The sequence below is a fragment of the Chinchilla lanigera genome, unplaced genomic scaffold (assembly GCF_000276665.1).
Source record: "Chinchilla lanigera isolate Chin_1 unplaced genomic scaffold, ChiLan1.0 scaffold00025, whole genome shotgun sequence".
In the NCBI taxonomy this organism is placed as follows: domain Eukaryota; kingdom Metazoa; phylum Chordata; class Mammalia; order Rodentia; family Chinchillidae; genus Chinchilla; species Chinchilla lanigera.
Window position 1 is genome coordinate 6,400,645 of NW_004955426.1, and position 19,926 is coordinate 6,420,570.

General features: G+C 38.2%; 1 long non-coding RNA gene across 1 annotated transcript in view; it reads left to right on the top strand.

Annotated features, from left to right (window-relative positions):
* The first annotated feature begins 206 nt into the window (after positions 1–206).
* LOC102013737 overlaps positions 207–19,926 on the top strand; it is a 91,782-nt gene continuing 72,062 nt past the window's right edge. Inside the window, exon 1 of the long non-coding RNA XR_001234306.1 lies at positions 207–298. This is a non-coding gene — a long non-coding RNA (uncharacterized LOC102013737). The remainder of the gene's footprint in view (positions 299–19,926) is intronic.

Here is a 19,926-nt window from a genome sequence, read left to right on the forward strand (position 1 = left end):
CACCCCTTAGGTGGGGGTAGCCTGTTTACAAGGTAAGTAAGGCAGGGAAAGAAGCTGCTTGCCACCATTCCTCCCTTTTGCTCTGGCTGCTTTGCTGTTCGGCTGCCATTCCCCCCTTTGCTCTTGTTGCTTTGCTACCTTCTGCCTCGGAGCCAGCCAAGTATGGACTGAAACCTCCACAAACTGTAAGCTAAATAAACCTTTCCTTCCTTCATTTTGGGCATTGGGTATTTTGTCCCAGCAACGAGAGAAAAGTAACCAAGACACCTTCTGACCATTGGATTATGCAGGCAGAAAGGTGGGAGTGATTTTTGACTCTCCATTCTCTGTCATTCCTCTTCAGGCACCAGACAGTTTCAACTGTGAGCGCATTTATGAAGGTAGTGTAAGAGCATATAACCAGGAGAATTTACGTAGTCTGGGTGGTCAGGTTGGGTTTCCCTACAGAAATGTAGTGAGATGTGAAGTTAGAAGAATAATGTTTTAGCAGTCATGTGGAAAGATAGAACAGGAAGAAAGTGTTCTTGACAAAGGGAGTAGCAGACTTGACTCAGGTAGCATAGCTGGGGAACTTACAAAACTCTGATGTGGCTGAAACAGGAAGAGAGAGAAAATGTGGTAGGGGTGAAGAAAAGAGAGGGACGCGGGATGAGATCATGGGAAGCCTTGCAGGCCACACTACAGATTCTCCTTAATGGAGATTGGCTAAAGAAGAATGGGCTAAGAGTCTTGGTTGCTTTGTGGAAGAGTGCATAGACTGCAAGTGCAAGAAGCTATAAGGAGACTTTTCCAAAATATAATGTGACAGATGGATACTTGGGATGGGTTCTCAGCTTTGGAGTACAGGCCAGTGAATAGTTAGTGGGAGACAAGGAGATACGGTGGACAAAAGTTGTTTGGGCTTCATCTAACTTCTATTATCTCATTTTTTTCTACATTACTAGATTTCCTGCTTTTGTACTTGTACATTGCTTAGTGTTAACACCTCCTTCTCAGATTGGATTTGAAGTCTCTCCCCATAGTAATCTCAATCCCTTTTTTATAGAAATGCCTAACATTTTGTCAACTTCTTTTCTCCTTGCTGGGCTATTTGCTATCCTTAAACATAGATTTACCTTGGACTCTAGCTTTGATAATCCTTTTTCTTTTCTACTATATCCTTTCCTCTTCTCTACATGTTCCTGAATTCCTACTGAAGGCTCGTATTAAAACCATCTTCAACAAAATTTTATTTTTTTTCATATCACAAAGTGAACTTTTTTTTCTTGAAACTCTGTGTGCTCTGAAATTTCTTACCAGTTCTAATGACATTGAGCCAGTCTTAGGGTTCCGCCTCCTGGACCCAAGCTCTGTTCTGTGCTTATGCTGTATCTCTTGGGGATGGCCTTTGCAAAGATGTTGGCCAGGATCACTGGATAAATGGCTTCCTTCCTTGTTAGGCCAATGCTAGGCATGGAAGGGACCTGAGATGGAGGAGACGATACTGATGGCCTCCTCCGGTCACCTAGTCTAGTGACACTGGAGACTTGTGCTACAAGATCCACTGAAGCACTGCCCTCCTGAATCTGGCTTTTCACATTCAGAGTGAATGCAAATGGGACATTATAATCATAACCCTAAATGTACGCAAAAGAATACATCTTGTGAAGACTATCGTGGCCAACCTTGAGGTTATACAACTGATAATTTATCAGCTTATGCAGTACCATAAAATCCCTAGTTCCTGGAGATTTTGATTTCTTACTATGAACAGAGATTGATTAATTTTCCTAGCTATTGAAAGAGAGATTTTTACTTTTCTTCCCAGACTCAGTCCCCAGAATGTCCCTTCTGTGTTGGATCAGGTTTCCCGCATGACGCTTCTAAGACATTCTTGTTCTTAGGATCTGGAGTCTTGCTTTCTTCATATTTTAGGCAATGACTATTCTGTGATTCCAGGTAGCCCAGCTCTCAGGCCTGTGGGGCACCTCTCGGGACTGCTCTTCCTCCCCCCAGGATGCCCTGGGGAGCAGGGTTGCAGCAGCTTTATCTCACCATCTCTGTCCTTTCAGAAATGCAACTGAGAGTGGCTGTTGCTCAACTCTGGCATGCCTCACCTTTAAGCTCTTGCAACACCTTGGTCATTCCCTGCCAAATTCCTTCTATGAAATTCTTGGAGTGATTTCTGTTTTCCTGACTAGATCCTAACTGATAGAGTGATTAAAAGAATTTTTGGCACTAAAAGGTTTTCAAAAAAAATAATTTCAGCTTTTCTGTTTAACTATGTCTTTGAGCAACTACCTTGACTGTTCTGAATCTTGGTCTTTTCTTTTGTAATATGGTGTTGTTTCGATTATGAAGTTAATGTGTGAGAATTAAATATGGTATTGGGCATGAGAATACTTTGGAAAGTGCTTAGAAGATAGAAAGCTTGATACTCTTCTTTTGCCACTCATGTTGGTTAGTTTTTTGTGAATTTATTTCTTATGCTATTAAACAGATGATCAATTTCCTGGGCAGATTTCTTTGTAGGACCTTCCAGTAACTTATATATTAATGTTGTTCAATGCATAACATATCAGTTGTACAATAAACATACACTGAGTAATCTACGGAGAAAGATAAGTGTGTTGTTTACAAAATATTGTGCAACTCATGTGCTTTCAAACACAAAGAAAACAAGTTACTATGTTAGCTGCCCACTGTGGACTTGAAATTTTGAAATAGCATTTTAAGAAATAGGATTTAATTTGAACTTTTTTTTTTTTTACTTGAGAGCAGCATATGATGAGGATACACATTTTTTTGACCATTGGAAAAGTATCTTTTATGTTACTCCCAAAATACCTTATTAATTTTTTGTTGTTGTTTTTATAGGCATGAAAAAATACTGGATGCTTCTTTTAAAGTGATAGCAGAAAGCATAGTGAGACACTGGCATTCCGAGGAGGTTATTCAAGACTGTTGTGCCGCCTGCGGCTCTAGCATTGCACAGATTTTTTAATCGTTGTAATTAGAAACAGAAAAAGTCAGTATCAAGAAGAACAGAAATAGAAGGCAAGAGCTATTGGTGGTTGCAGTAGAAAGCATGTAGCTTAAGAATTGGACTTGGAGCAATTTTAGACAGATAATAACAGCGTGCAACCAGGATATTGGTTTAATACAAGGAAGTGATTAGTTTGGGCTACAGAAGCAAAGGATGAAAGAGAAGAGAAAGCGAGAAAGAAAACTGTGGGAAGAAGAGGATCTCACCGAGGTGATGGCCTCTCATTCCAGGAGCCCCTGACCTTCGGCGAGGGGAACCTGCTTAGAAACATCAGAATCACGCTGCAGTTCTTCCCATGTATTGCTTATTGTTTTAAGAAGCAGCATCTGTTAGATGATGTGTACATAATGCACTCATGCTTTCATTCGGCTCCCAAAGAGTCATTTTGCTGTGACCACAAGCTTTCATGTTAAGCAGTCCATTGGGAATTGTTCTCATTAGGATTCTGGCGTAAGGGAGACAACCAGTGGTGCCAACATCATACCGGAAGACTGCTCCTAGACACACCGGTGCATTTTCCATTTGTGGCGTGTCAGTGGCGCGTGCCTCCTTTAAAATTCTGAGTGTGTGATTTAGTGCCCATGTCTGCGGGTTTTATCTGTCTACGTGTGAGTGCATATCTTTCCTTACATACTTTCTAAAACTCTGTTTTGAGTTAATGCATTTGTGCTGACAGTGGCTCCTAACCCAGGCCTAATAGATGTGCCCTCTTCCCTTACTGATGACTTTTCTTAACCTGGGAGAATTCAACTGGTGTGAGAGGATCCAAGAAATTTGCTAGGTTTCAAATGCTCTGGTTTAATCCTGGGTTAGGATCAACACATGCTTCTGAAAATAGGGAGAAACATGTGTGTAGAATGTTTGCCCTGTTTTCTTTAGCACCAGGGACTGAATGAAAGTATTTTTCTCTTATTGAGGGCAGAAGCCAAGTTTATAGCTCACAAAAGCTTACAGAGCACTAGGTTTATTTCTAGATTAATTGTGAACGTAATCAGCTGCAGTTATTGTTAAAAATAGATTGGCTAAGGCTTGAGGTGTAATTAATTGAATGCAAAAATATACTATTCTCCACAATTCTGTGGAAATGATTTTACTGAGTAGCAGTAAAATGATAACTTTAAGACTTGCAAAATTGCAGCATTTCTGGATTATGGAGACATCTTCATAATTTTTTCAGAGTTCTATTTACATTTTGATAAAGTCCATCTGCCTAATTGTTATTTCATATGTAAAGATTTTTCCCCTTTAGTTTCAAAAGCCATGACCTTGCCTTTTTGAGGAGGGCATTATTTTTTTAGTACACGATGATAAACTATCACATTCACTTTTGCATAATTATAAGGTATTAAAATATTATTTGGAGCCATCATTTTGAATATTTGTGTAATGATGCCGTAGTGAAGACAGGAATTTGGAGGTGAACAATCTTGATTTGGCTGTGTTTCACATTCCATAAACTTGAAGAGATTTCCTAAACCTGGTTTCCAGCTGAAAATTGAATAACAAAAAGTTTCACAGCTCTAGGTGCTTCGCTTTCCTGGTGTTAATTGGCCTGAGTAATTCATTTTTACTTAACTTTTTAATTATGCGGACTCAACATGCAGCTTGTTTTAGAATGATACAGCTACGGCTTCTCTCCCTGTTTACCCTACTTCAAATATGCACATAAGTTATGTGATCTGTCATGTAATGGCCAAGTAGTGTGATTTAAGCAATTTTAAAGTTTTGTTTTTTAACTCTTTCTTTGCTACAGTTTATGGACTCATTTGGGGAGTCATTCTCATTAGCTACAAACTAAGTTGCCTTGAGCAATATTAATTGTTGCTTGGGTTACTTTTTCTGTTAAAGTTATTCTCCGTAGTTTCTTCATTCCTGAGTGTTTCATAGGATCTTGCTGTTTCCTTCCTCCACAGTCTGAAGGTTTCTGGTTGCTATGGAAACAAGACAAATTTCTGTCAGGAATGCTTGACCGTGGTTCAGGAAAAAACCTCCTCCTGCCTTTGCTGACCTATCTCCTCAGCCTTCCCATGCTCCAGCAAAGTGAGAGGGCTCCATTATCCTGAAACACACTTCCTGTATTCTGAAACACACTTACTGTAATCCCTTGGCCCATCTCTCCTCACTTGGTTTTACTTGAACTTCCTGACGCACCTCAAATTCAAGGACTTTCACGTATGCTTTCTTTCTGATCTCCACATTGACATATAATTGTACTCATCTTAGAATTCCAGTAACTTATTAATCAAATTTATGAAGATCTTTAGTTTTCTTGGAGCTGACAGCTATTTTGGGCAAACCTCTTAGAGCCTTGAGGGCAGGGCTTGTTGTTATCACCCTGGTTTCCTCTCCTGCTGAACACAATGCCTTGCACATATCTAATGGGAAGATCCTGAAGTTGGAATGTCAGCGTGTATAGAGACCAGCCTTAAGTTTGCACCAGACTTACTGGGCTCTTACTGTGTATGCCTTTGATAAATTATACTTAAGAGATTTTTTTTCTTCAATTGTATTGTTAGACTATATAATCATACAATTGGCATCATCTGGTGCTAGTGCATGGGCTTTGATGCTACCGGCATGTCTTCCAATGTTAGCGTCTTACTTAGTAGTTGTGAGACTTCAGGGAATTCATTTAAGTACTTAATACCTCAGTTTACTCATCTGTAAAGTGGGGGTGATCCTAACAGCATCTACCATCATTAGTCTCTGATGATTACATGAACTAATATTTGTCAAGTGCTTAGAACAATACAGGGACACAGAGTCCTGTGTTTGTCAAAGACAATTTTAAAAACTAAGATCTGTTTATTTCAACATAAGGGTCGCTTTATAAAACATTACAGACTCAAATATGTTTTATCAACACGTAGCACAACTTCCATATACTTTAAGAGGTTTGGTTCTCCACGAGGATACAGTTTGATTTTAGCAGAGGAGTCAATGCTCTCAAAATGGGTGAGTACTCTGGCATATAGGTTCACCTAACTTAACATTCCCTCACATGCGTAGCTTTCTTCTATGGCTCTCGCTTCTCATTTATTCACTGACCCATTTATTATTCTCCAAGGATTTGTTTGATTCTTATTTGGGAAAACACACATGAGTAGGAAGTCGCATCTTTAAGGAGCTCTTTATAGAACGAAAGACACAGACATGCAAGAGTTATCTAGAAACAGTTTCACAGATGCTAAGGAAGGTATTATTGGGGACAGGGAGTAGGGTCATCATGCTTGCTTACAGTTATGGAGGTCTCCCCAAACTTGGAAACTTTGAGCAGAATAGTGGAGAAAGATCACATATTTTGTCTCAAGGAGCAAAGAGGCCCATTTTTCTTCTTGGCAGAGATAATAGACTATACAGACAAGTTGTGAATGAAAAAGCGAGTCATTTTGGTTGGAGCCCAGGCTTTGCAAGAAAGATCTTGATGATGGAAATGAGATGAAAGTGGCAAATAGAGCCATCTCTGAAGGACTTACTGCTATGCAGCACACTGCATTAAGTTTGGAATTTATCCTCAAAGCCATTGGAAAGAGGTTGCCTCTTTTAAGGGGTTATCAAAGTTGTGTCTTGAGGGAGGTGTGAACTCTGGAGGCAGCATGTTCAGGAAAGAGTGTTGATGATGCTGCGTGGTCCCCAACCTGCATTCTATTGCTGACTATTTCCAGGCAATGTACATTTCCTGCTAGCATATGGGGGCATAAGAGCTAGTTAAATTAGCTTCTGAAATCACCTAGAAGGACTCACTCCTTCCTTATTAGATTGTAGAAAGATGTTTGTAGAAGGGCAAAGGACACCATCTGAGTCTGATATGTGTAGTTGGAAGTATTACATTTAATGTATTTTGTACATAATATGATGTTGCATTAAAAAAAGACACAAGATTTTATTTAAAGCAATTTTTAAAAACCGCTTTCTTGAAGTATGGTTGGCGTAAAAGCAGCTGTATTTGAAATGTATTTAATGACATTTGTGGGGTTGCAGTAAGTTTCATCTTAACTGACTTTGGGATTCACTTCAGGAACTGGTGCAGCAAACTTGTAGGTGTATCTAGGTGGGTCATGCAACTGCGGCCTTGAAGTGTATGTCTGGTGCTTTGCCCTTTCTGCTCAACACTGTTCCCTTACTTTGCTTCCTAGCTGCCATCACGTGACCAGCTTTGCTCCATCACTCCCCTCTACCGTGATGTCTCTGCTTTGTAGCCTGCCAACCATATAGTGAGTCTCTTGAAGCCATGAGTCAAATCAAACCTTCCTTCCTTTAACTTGTGGGTACCAGGTATTGTGCTTCAGGAATGTGAAAGGTAACTAGTATAGTTAAATATATAAAACTTGGTGATTCGGAGATATGTGTAGACTTGTGAAACTGTCACCACAAATTATGCCTTAACTAGCAAATTTGAGACCTTAATGCTCATAGAAAGGAAGTGTCCATCGTGGGAAGGCTGTTTTATTTGAAGGGATACTGGTTTTAGGTCAAGTACAGACCTTGCAGTGTAGGAGCCCCAGACCAGGTCTCTCTTCTCAGTCAACTTCCTCATCTCTAGGAGACCATGTCAATATGCCATTTATTGATTCAAATTCTTGCCTTCATTTGTTCCTACTGCCTTAATCTGCCATTTGCCTCTGAGACCACTCCTCCTTTCTACTGTTACCTCCAATCATTCTTCTCCTTTTAGTTCTTAAAACACATTAACCTTATACATTTCCAGTTAAACAGGATGGTCTTCTATTTGTTGAAAAATACTATAGTTATTCATTATTTATGAATCATGGCTTCTTTCAACTAGGGTGGCCCCTAAAATTTGCACAACGAGTCAGTTTTCCAAGATAGTTTTTAATCCCTGTAAAGTGTTTTTAAATGATTATCACCATGGATGCTAGAATAAAGAATAGGGCGGTAGTGACATGTTAACATTGTAATGATGGATGCTGAGCCACTAGAAGATGTTCTTAGGACCTTTCAGATTCTTCCTCATGCCAACTGGCTGAACCATTGTCAAGTTTCCTGACTATTTAAAAAATGGCTCATCTCACATTAATCCCAGGGAGTTTTGTGCCAGATTATGACTAGGATGTTAAATGTGTCTCATATAAAGATTGGGGAGGTCAGCTGAAGTTGGCTTGACAGAGTAGTGGAAAGGACCCGGCGCAAGTTTGGGCCACTTGGTTACTTTCTCCTTGGGAGCATTTTATTTATAGTCATACCTTCCAGTGGAAGTTTGACTTGTCTGAACATCTACATCGCTGCCAAGTGGATGAGATGCAGATATTGCTCCAAGGCTTTAGTTTCTATATTTACAACCAAATCTGCCCATAGCTGCCTGTTCCCATTACTTTCATCCTATCTGGCTTTGACAAATGCTGTAAATTAGAATGAAGAAAGGAGATAAGGGGTAGGATAGGAAAAATGAAATAAGTCTGTAAATTCTCAGACTCTGATGAAGCTGGGGATGGATGTTTTAATAGACCACAAGATTTCTCAGAACTGCCGGTCAGTGTTCTGAAGAAAATTTATTTTGCTCTATTTTGAAAAGTCTGCCATTTCTAAGTAACACTCAGTTTTCATTAAAATGTAAATCAATAATTTCCACATGTAGGGGATTAATTCATGTGAGTTTTATTAACGACATTTCATCAGCACTTTAGAGAGTTTTGTTTCATTATTCCATCTGAATTTTATTTTTTAATCCAGTAGCTAGTGCTTTGACAAGAAGAATTTGTGATTGGGGAGACGGTTTTTTATTAACACAGTGACTATGAGCTTTTTTTTTGGCGTGCAGCAATCCATTAGAGTATTATTGAAGGTCAAGTGATAGCAATAGAAAATATGTGTTCAGTAACAATATTTACTGCGGAAGGAAGGACATTCTTCTTGCTATGGCCAATTCAGTTGTTATTCTGCTGGGTGTCCCATGGCATTGGACTAGAAACTTGGCAAGTATTGATTCAATACTTTTAAAATTTCATTTTGAATTATTTTCTTCCATTAGTTAACAGAAACTGTACTTGCATGAGCAGACATACTCAGAGACACACATACACACTGCCTTTATTATTGAAGTTTCAAGCAAATAAATGACATACATGTGAAAACATTATCTTGTGCTTAAAAGGTAGTACCAAAAACCCCCACAGTTTCCAGGAGTCATTAGGTAGAAAACCAGAGCCAGATACTGATGTTCTCCAATTTATATGAACATGATCTTTTTCCTGGTGACTAGATGTGAATTTACAGCCTTGGCCTGATATTCTTTATTGATATCCTGCCACAACTTGCATTGCAAATTGTTTTAAAAATTGCCTACTTAGCCTACCAAGCTATGTGTGACCTGTCTAGGATCGTGGCAGTACTGTCTGCTGTGTCACTGATGTAAACCTCAACATGCGCTTCAACTCTTCCAAATTCTGGAATGCTCGACTCCTGTGTAGTCTCTCCTGCCCCCTTTAGGCCTTCATTCATATCTTCCACCTGAGTGTGATACATTTTGGACTGCCCTAGGCTCTGGTGCTAGTCAGCTTCCCGTCACCATGACAAAATATTGAAGATAATTAATAAAGAGAAAAGGTTTGCCTTGGCTCACCATTTTAGAAGTTCCAGTGTATGATTGGATGGACCAATTGCTTTTAGACTCCTGGTGGGGATGTTTAGGTGCTAATGACGGCCCATGTGTAGGAGCCAACTTCTCACTTCATAGCCATGAAGCAAAAGAATGAGAGAGGAAAGGGCTCAGTTCCCACAATTCCTTCAAGTCCGCACTCCAAGGACCCAAGCATCTTCCACAATGTCCCACCTTCTACAAGTCCATGACACCCTCCAATAGCGCCACCTTGAGGATCTGGCCTTTAACACGTGGACTTTTGGAGAATGTTTAACATCTAAAACTAGAGCAGCATCTTAACTGTATTTTTCTTATTCTCTCAAACATCCTCTAAAAACAGCATGGGGAAGATGAGTCTCCACAAAGCCCTTCCGTGTTTCTGAATCTCTTAAAGAATAAAGTAAAACTTCTAGACGTTGTTTCAAAATATCTTTGCCATATTTTACAAGATGTTCTTGTAAAGCTGTCCCCAAGTTAATCTGTTCTCAACCTTCTCCAAAGAATTCCACGGCCATGTGGCTTTCACTTCACGCTCAGACTGTTGTCTTCATCATCAAACCTTATCTCAGGTGCCTTGTAACACCTCCCTGAGGACTTCCAATTAAAACTAGTGCTACAGAGGGCTATGGATACAAGCTATCTCTGTGTAAGAGGGAAAAAAAAAAGGTTTCAAACAGTGTTTTACTTTGCCTTTTCTATTAAGAAGGACGATCTTCATGCTGGAAAGACTAGCATAGACAAGTTATGAGAGAAATGATTGAAAAAGTGTCAATAATTGAGGTAATTTGCATCAGTTTCATGGGATTATATTCTCACCCAAATAAAGTACCTTTATCATGATAAAAGGACCCTCAATTGTTCAATCTCTACAGTGCATCATACTAACAAGATGGCTTTTTAGCTTTCTGATTGATACAGGATGATTGTATATATTTATGGTTGCACTCATGATGTTTCTATATACGTGTGTATTGTGTTGTGATGGAAGCAAGGTCATTAGTACAACCGTCATCTTAAACATTTCTCATTTTCTGCAATGATAACACTCAAAAGTATTTCTTCCAATTATTTTGATATATATAATACATAATACTGATCAAATGTTTCCCCATTAAAATCTATCAGTGGTTTTCCATACTCTTATCATTTGCATGTGGAAACTTTCCTCATCTGCCTTCTTATTTTTCTAACCTCCTCTTCTACTACTCCTCATATTCTTCTACGCCAAGATGTTCTCCCACAGTATCCAGTATATATCTTAGCTGTGGTTATTATATCATATTTTTATTTGGGTTCTATGTCTTCCTGGAGTTTTTAGAATAAGTATTCCTCTCATCTTCAGGCATTATGTAAAGAAAAAGTACTCCAGAATTATATTGATCTAAGTTTCAGACCTGGGTTTCCTTCCTACTAGTCTTGGCAGACATGAATTCGCCAAGTTTCTTTCACTGGAATGGTCCAGTCGGTGACTAAGATTTCTTAGCCCTGCACATATCTGGGTGTGGTTATGTGATTATTCGTTATGGATTGCCCCTGGCATTGACATGTGTCACTGCAGGGGAGGCTTTCCAGAGATGAGACGCCTTCTTGTCTGCTTTTCTTCCCTCTTCTTGCTAGACGAAAATGTTGTGAGCCTGTAAATCAAAGGAAGAACCTTGGTGTCTGAATCACTACATAGAGGAGAGCTGCCTCATGGCCATGAATAATTTACTTGGATTTTCATATATATGAATAAAAGAATCTTCAAGGTGTTTATTTTTTGCTCATATACATTTGTCCCTTGGTATCCACAAAGAGCTGGTTTCATAAATTTTATCCTCTTGTAACATTTTAGCCTGTGATAATTATTTTCTGATGTATTCTCCTTTACTGTTACATGTGGAATTATTCAGATTTATTCACAGTCTTCCTGTTTATTAAGTTAGCAAACATTTACTGTGTACCCCATGTGTTCAGGACACCAAATTAGACTTAACTATTCTCTATGCCTCTCTCTTTCTCTTTAAGACACTGTTTTGCTCTATAATTGAGGCTGGTCTTGAACTCACTATATAGCTCAGGCTGTCCTTGAACTTGTAGCAATCCTCCTACGTCAAGCTTCTGAGTACTGGGGTGATAGACATGTCATCATGCGCAACATACCTGTCATTATTCATCAGTTTTATCTTTCTTAGCAATGTAAATTATAGTAAATTATAATTTTAAAAAAATACAGTCCTTTACCTAAATCTGGCCCACTATCTATTTTTATAAATAGAGTTTTATTAGAATGTAGCCATATTTGTTTGTTGTGGCCTATTGCTATTCTTGTCCTACAATGACACAGTTGCATAGATATGATAAAGTTCATAAGCCTAAAACATGTACTTCTGGATCTTTTGGTTTTACTCTGGTACCGGGAACCAAACTCTCGACCTTGCGCTTGCCAGGCAGGCGCTTTTGCCGCTGAGCTAAATCCCCAGCCCCCTACTTCTGGATCTTTATTGAAAAAATTTTCCAATTCTTGATTGATAACAATAAGAACAATTTTAGTTCACATATTTTAATAAACTGGAATGAGCTAGTATGACAATAAAGAGTCAGAACACTAGGAAATTTTAATCCGGACTAGAGAAGTTTTAAGGGGCATTTAAAACACACAAAAGCTATTATGTTGACACAGATCACTCCCACTAACAAGATGGATACTGTTGGATGGGGAATAAACATAGGGAGAGATTTAACAAGGCAACTTGGAATTCAGTGGAAATACGAATACTTTTGAACTCTGCAATTAAATTGTGGAATTAATTTAGGGAAGTGTCTTCATATGTGTGAAAAGTGTTATAGTCAAGAATGTGGATATGGCTTTAGTTTTTAATAATCAAAGCTAGGAAATAAGTCTAACCAAAGGGGAATAACTAAGTGGAATATGGTGTACATACTCTACTTGTGTTGTTTCAATTGAACAGATGCAGCCCTTAAAAAGAAGGAAGTTGCTCTGTATTTGCAGTCCTAAAAAGATTGCCAAGAAAGGTTATTATTTCACAAGGCAATATAGTATGTTACTACTTACATATTCAAAACATGCCATGCAAATATTTGCATTTATAGTTAAGGCTGAACTAAATTGCATGTGGCAGAAAACCTGAACAAGGCAGAATTTATAATTTTGTCATGCAAAGCCAGCCATAAATCAAGGGCTGAGCTAGTGAGAGCTCCAGGTGTGATGATGTCAGGATCCTTCTACTTGGCTGTGTCTTCTCTGGTAATTTTAACTATGGTGGGATTCCTCTTCCAGGTGACATAATAAAAAATTGAGTGGTGTTCAAAGGTAGGAATGGATGGGATTGATTATATATTACATTGTACAAAAGAAAAGCAAAACTTGTTTGTTATGGAAGCTGTAAGATGAAGATAAGTAAAAAGAGATCCATTCGCTAAATGTGAAATGTTCTCCAACAAGAGGTGGACAGACAATTTTAAAAATAAGAGGTAAAGAAAGGCTGTTAAGGAGTCAAAAACTAAAGACATGAAGCTAGAAAGATACGCAATTGTCTGTTTTGAATTAGTAATTTTAGAGTCTTAAGAAGTTAATAAGAGAAAAAGAAGAGAAACAAATGTTCAAGAACTTCTAAAAGAGGCCCAAAACTTTAAAATTATGCATGTACCTACTGGCTTCATAATAAATCACATATACTTGAGACAAAGGTCATTGCTTTATTTCAAATAGTTATGCTAGTAATTATAGTTTTCTCTGGAAATTTTCTATTAGATTTGTTAGTTCATCATGGTTCTTACTTGGACTTGTGGCTAAAAAATACATTGTCAAAATTATGAGTATTATATTACATTACATGTAGTTATATGTCAGTTTGTTTAGCCACCTTCTCATGATGCATGTGTGCTTAAATCGCTGATATTTCTCTAATTCAAAATATTTGTTACAACTTTTAATGTAGGTACCTAGTTTATTGGCATCATGTAGTCTATAAACCTGTGCAATCACAATACAGACTGAGCATGATATATCTGAAAATCTGAAATCTAAAATGCTACCAAATCATAAAAGTTTGAGCAATACCATGATCTCATAAGTAGAAAATTTTGTGTCGTGAAAGTTTATTGCATTCACAAAATTATTAAAAGTATTCTATAAAATCACCTTCATCTGTGTATATAAGGTATATATAAAATACAAATGAAGTTCACTTTTAGATTTGTTTCTATCTCCAAGATAGCATAATACACACACAGAAATATCTGAAATCTGAAAAATTTGGAAATCTGAAATATTTTCATAAGAAATATTTTGAATGAGAGCTACTCACTCAGTAAGGGTTAGAATGAAAGTAAGCTACAATGATAATTATGTATCATTGATATTTATATGATATATCATCATTGATAGAAACATGACACAGTTTGCTATAATACGGATGGGAGGGTTCTCTGTCAACCCTTCCATTCTAATGGGATTCTGTAGCCTTCCCTCAGGACATTTCACACGTTGGGGGTGATCAGTGACCTCTCACAGAGGGGCTGATTGAGGATGAGATTTACTCTATATTATAAATATTGGCCAATCTTTTTTCTTACTTTATCTCTTTGTGTGAGATAAAGATAAATAGACACAGATAGTCTAAACATATATTCCTATACCATAAATCAATTTACTTCACCTCTAGAATGTGTGTGGCTCTTGATTCAAGAGTTCTTCCAATTGCCTTCTTCGACTTATGATGATACTCCATATTAGTCAGGGCTCACCACAATGAATAGTCATATATTTGGATAGGAAGTGTGGACAGTCAGTCAGGAAATGAAGATGAGAAGCAGGCTGGAACCCCTGGCATAGGCTAAAAAAACCTTGTTAATCAGCAGAGAGGAAGAAAGATCCAGGAAAAAGGGGCAGCAATTGCAAACCTAAGCTTATAAGATCCTTTGATCTTTGAGTAGTCATCTTTTGGAAGAATTCCAACTGATTAAACCAGGACCATCCAAAATATTTTCCCTGCTGATGAACTTGAAGTCATCTGATTAAGGACTTTAAGTACATTTGCCAAATCCATTCAGAGTAGCTCTGGATTAGGGTTTAGTTGGGAACATGGAGAAAGAGTGTATGTTAAAATGCTGGTGTTTCTTCCTGTCTTCCAACTCCTTTGAGAGAACATGGAGCTCATCCCCACCAGAACATTCTCAAAAGGAAATTGTGGGGACTATGCTTTATCCTAGCCAAGTTACATGATGGAACTTTATCACACTGTATTGCTTCTGTCAGGTAGGTATCTACCAGAACAAAGAGATGCATCCTTGGAGCCATGAGGGTATATGTTAACTACGAGCTCGTGTAGACTTTCTACATGCAATTACCATTTAGTTATCTAGTTTTCCAGTTTTGACCTTTTATGCCAAAAAGACTTTGCACATCTTACATGTACTTACTGTTGCTTGTTTACTTACTTTTAGATTATTTCATTTATTGCTGTATCAATATATTCTATGTGCAATTTACCATACTACACCATAGTTTGCTGTATAGATTATAAGGTTTCTTTTTATCTTTTTGAGATAGAGTTTCATTATGCAGTTCAGGTTGGTCTTGCACTCACTTTGTAGCCCAGGCTAACCTCGAAGCAATCCTCCTGGTTCAGTCTCCCAAGTGCTGAGATTATAAGTGTGTGCCACCATGCCCAGCAAGACTGCAAATTTGCATGAGATAGCAGCTTTAGATGAAATTGCATCAGTTTTCAGATACCTCCTTTTGTCAGTATATGGCCTTTTCACACCAAAACACACTAAGTGTGGTGTAAGCAGCTTATACTTCAAAATTAATATCTCCAGCAAAGGCACACTCAGCTGTTTCTCACTGCAACTGACACTGGTCATATAATAGCATGTGGATGCATTTGAAATATGTCTAACTTTCACAGTCACATAGTAAATTTTCCTTTGTGTGTGTGACCAAGTGAGGGAGGCAAAGTGGACCCTTCACCCCTGATTGTCCACTCAGTTGTGCATGCACACTGTTTAGGGGGTAAGTGTTGCATTTAGCTTTCGCTTTCCTGTAAATTTTTTGTGCTGTAGCTTTAAGTGTAATTTGAACGAAGATGACAAGGGTCTCCCATCCTCAAATTGAGCACTGTGGTGAGCAGAGTGGTGCAGAAGGAAGACTGCGCCTTCTAAAGCATTCATTCCTCATTCCTCTTCTCCGTCAGTCACCACCGTGCTGCCTTTGGGGGCTGCAGTAGGCTTTTACACTACTTTTTGTCCAGTACCCTGCATTTTTTTCTCATATTTTATATATGTATTCCATTTATTTTCTTCTAATTTGTCTTTGCTACTCAGAAAATACAGTGAATGTTTAAATTTTTTTAAAAAGAATTATTACACTAAAAGGCACATCACCATTAATCCACCTCACGATGGTCTCGCTTGCATTGAACACTCCTATCCCATCATTCTTGCCACTTTCTTAAGAAGTTCCAGGAAGTTCATTTGCATAAGTGTCTTTAGTTGTGCTGTTGTGGCTGCCTCGATGTCCTGAATCGATTCAAAGCTTTTATCTTTCATGGTCCTTTTGACTTTAGGGAAGAGCCAGAAATCTCATGGGGCTGAACCTCCTGAACAAAGTGGATGAGGGTACATCGTAATGTTTTTCCAAGCCTGCCTTTGGTTGGATACGTTTAGTAGAATCACTCACCGTGATTTTTTTTTTTTTTTTTTATCACACTTTATAGAAACCCTCTGGAAAGGGGACTTCGAGAACTGCTTCAAATAGTGGCAAGAAAGACAGGATAAGTGTGTTGGAGATATGCAGGAATATTTTGAGAGCGATTAATGGCTACATATTTTTCAATGTAATCATTTTTAAAATTTAGATATTCACTGTATATTTTTTGGGGGGGTGTTTCTGGTACCAGAAATCCAACTCACGACCTTGTGCTGGCCAGGCAAGCGCTGTGCTGCTGAGCTAAATCCCCAGCCCCTTCACTGTATATTTTAATCACACTTTGTGCATAAACTTGTTTTCATTGTTCAGTTGTATATTTCTGTATACAGAGTTGTTTGAAGGTCTTATGTTGGATGGAGTACATTGTGTTGTTTTACTTGATGACCAGGTTTTCAGGAGAAAAATAAAGTTAGTGAAATTGAAATTTGAGTGTTATTTAACTAGTCTGTGGTAACTAAAACTGAAAACTGATTAAGCATATTCAGTAGTTTTACTTCCTGGATCAAATTAATCATTTTGTCCTACTTTAATTGCTTCACATGTTAAAAGAGGAATAATATTTCAGAAGGTTGTCATGACAATGAGGCCACACACAGAAAATGTTGGCAGTAGTGGATGCATAGTAATGCTGCAACAAATATTAGTTAATAGTAACTCCTTTAGCTGATGCATATTTATGGAGAAAAATAGCATGATTAATTTATATCCCAGAATTATAAAATATTTTCTTATTTAGGAATCTTGCAGAGAAATGAATGCATCCATCCTCATGATGACTATTTTCTCTCCTGGAGGGATATAGTGAGGGATATGTTGGTGCATATTCTTGCTCTGGGACATGTAAATTTTACTTTGGAAATCATAAAGCAGCCAGATCAGTCCTGAATAAAATCTTAGGGAGTATGTAGACCACAGTCTTTATTGTATGGACTGGAAAATATAGACTCAAGCTTCAAAGATTCACATAAATTCACAGAGGTGGGATGAGAACGTGGATAAAAACATAGTTCTTTCACTTGCTTAGCTCTAATCCTAAAAACTGCTTATCACAGTATCAAGCAGAAAAGTAAAGACATCTATGCTTTTTAACATTGTAGGTTAAAAAATGTAAACTCAAACTTTTACGGGAAATAATGTTTCCCATTGCAATTTTTATTTGCTTCTTCTCTTGTCAAACAATGATCTCTTTTGAAGGGATAAACTGGGCAGCCAGTCCCTTACTGTTTTCACACAACTTTGTTTTCTTTCTTCTTTATCTTTTGTTTTGTTGCCTGCCTCTCTCAGTAACATTAAGAAAAATAACATTAACATTAAGAAAAATAGCAGTTCAAATTTTCAGGAGGGCATAGTTATCAACCAGTGCAAGGAATTAGAAAGTGAGGGGCTCAGGAAGCCAACTTTCCATGGAATGGATAGACCCATATACCTTTGAATGTAAAGCTGTCTGAACTTTCTGGTTCATTGATTTAAGTTTGAAGACTTTGATGAGTGAAGAGAGAACATGCAAAGTTCATTGGTTTTGAGTTGAACTATTTTTATTTGGTATCTGAAGTAATTTCTTTTTCACATAAATTGTTTTTATCTCTGGAAAAATCGATACTGGAAAGAAAGCAATTAGCTAGGGAGCATCATTTAAACGAATCTGCCAGTTAACACTTGGGTCTTTCTGAATGCTTGTTGCAAATAGTAATTTCCACTCCAGCCAGTTAAAGGGGTTGAGTATGGGTTCTAAGGCTGCTTTTTTCATCTCAAAGGGTGCCAGATAACCAAGGTTGCACGTCATAGCACGAAGTTGTGCTCACACAGTGCAGTACTGGTCCTGCTCCTGCGCCTATTTCCTGGTACCATGAAACCGAGGACTGACTCTTAGGAAATCTGTGATGCCACCACTGCAAGAGACTGCAGAGGAGCCTGAAGGTCATGATACTGACTTCCATCTTCTCAGACTCAGAGGCTACATCTGCTTGTTTCATGGAAATCAGTTCACATGCAGAATCCTAGCTTCAGGGGAGACTAGGAAATGCAGTCTGATGTTGCCCTGGCTCTGACCTTCAGGAAAGCAATCTACAAAGAGCTTAGAATGGGGTTGACATCAGCATGAGCACTGTCTTCAGTTAGACAGTATTACTTACAAGTATGTAGGTATAGGATGACTTTAATAGTTTGATAATATTACCTTGCATACAAATGGGACAGTGGAACCAAGAAAATGTACCCTGTGTAAGATGTATTTTGCAAAGGAATAGGAGAAAAAACTTGCTAAATTCAATAATATAATATGCTTTATAACCAGTTCTATTTTAATGCTAGAAGGGTTATTAAGGGAGAACTTACAAAACAGGCAGTTCTTAATATATGTAGTTCTAATAAGCACAAATTTTAGTTAACACTCAAAATATAGTTCAAATTTCACTTACCATGCTCCTGTACTTAGTTGCATAAAGTGTAAACTTGACTGTTAGCTCTTTAATCCACAAATCACAGTGTAAGTAACAGGTTGCATTATGGTCAATATCCAGTTACATAATTTCTTTCAAAATCTGTCAGTGATAGGTCATTGTATATCAGCTACTCAATTTACACACAGAGGTGTAGATAGAGTGGTGTTACTTCCTTGTTTTCAGTGCTAAATCCATGTGACATTTCACAAAATTAGATACTAGGAAGAGGAAATTAGCTAACAAAGATGAAGGTCTAGCAGAGAACAAAAAAATAATAAGGCTGTGGTGAACTTTGCACTGAAAATGAATGGAAATTACAGAAGAAATAGTTGACTGTAGAAATGTGGCCACGGGTGGGGTTTCTCCACTGAGTGCACTTAGTGACAGACATTCCCAACATAAATGAGGGTAATGGCTGCAACAAAAAGATAAGGACTCAAGAAGAAGTAATGTTGGTAAAAATTTCATAGTAGAGAATTGGGTTAATATTATCCCCTAGTTATTGCAGATGGATCAGGCCCACAATCTCCCAAATGAGTGGATGGCAAAGGTGTAAATGAAAGAGTCAAGGGGTTCGATTTTTGGGCTCCAGGAGGTTCAAAACCCTCTAACAGAGTTCAAGATACTCTGGGGGCTAAGACAAAGAACTTCTCTGGGTGGCCCGTATTTATTTAGTTATCAGAACAAAGACAGGGAATACTGAAGAAAGGTGGGAATCTGTCTTGAATGGCAGGGCCTTGGGAGTCCCTACTAGGATTCTCCAAGTAATATATTACGTTAATTTAAGAGAACTATGTTATCTCCAGGAAGGCCTTCACTGCAGGAGTGAGATGCTTGCAGTTACAGTCTTTATCTAGTTATTTGAGGTTGGAGCCAGGTGTCTTTAGCTGTGGCCTTGTCTTGTCCTTTGAGGTGCCACAGCTTCACCCACCTTTACAGGCTTCCGCTGGTACCACACTGCCGCATAGAGGTTCACTGACTATGAGTCTTTGGTCCATCTCCAGACAAGGGGCCTGGGCCTTGGGCAGACTTACAAGTAAACATGAAAAGCCAATCAATCAATAAAAATCCTGCTCAGAACCGCTTTGTAGTGGTCACCATCAGTAGAGGACCTCTGAGAGATATCTTATGACACTGAAAGCATAAAAGA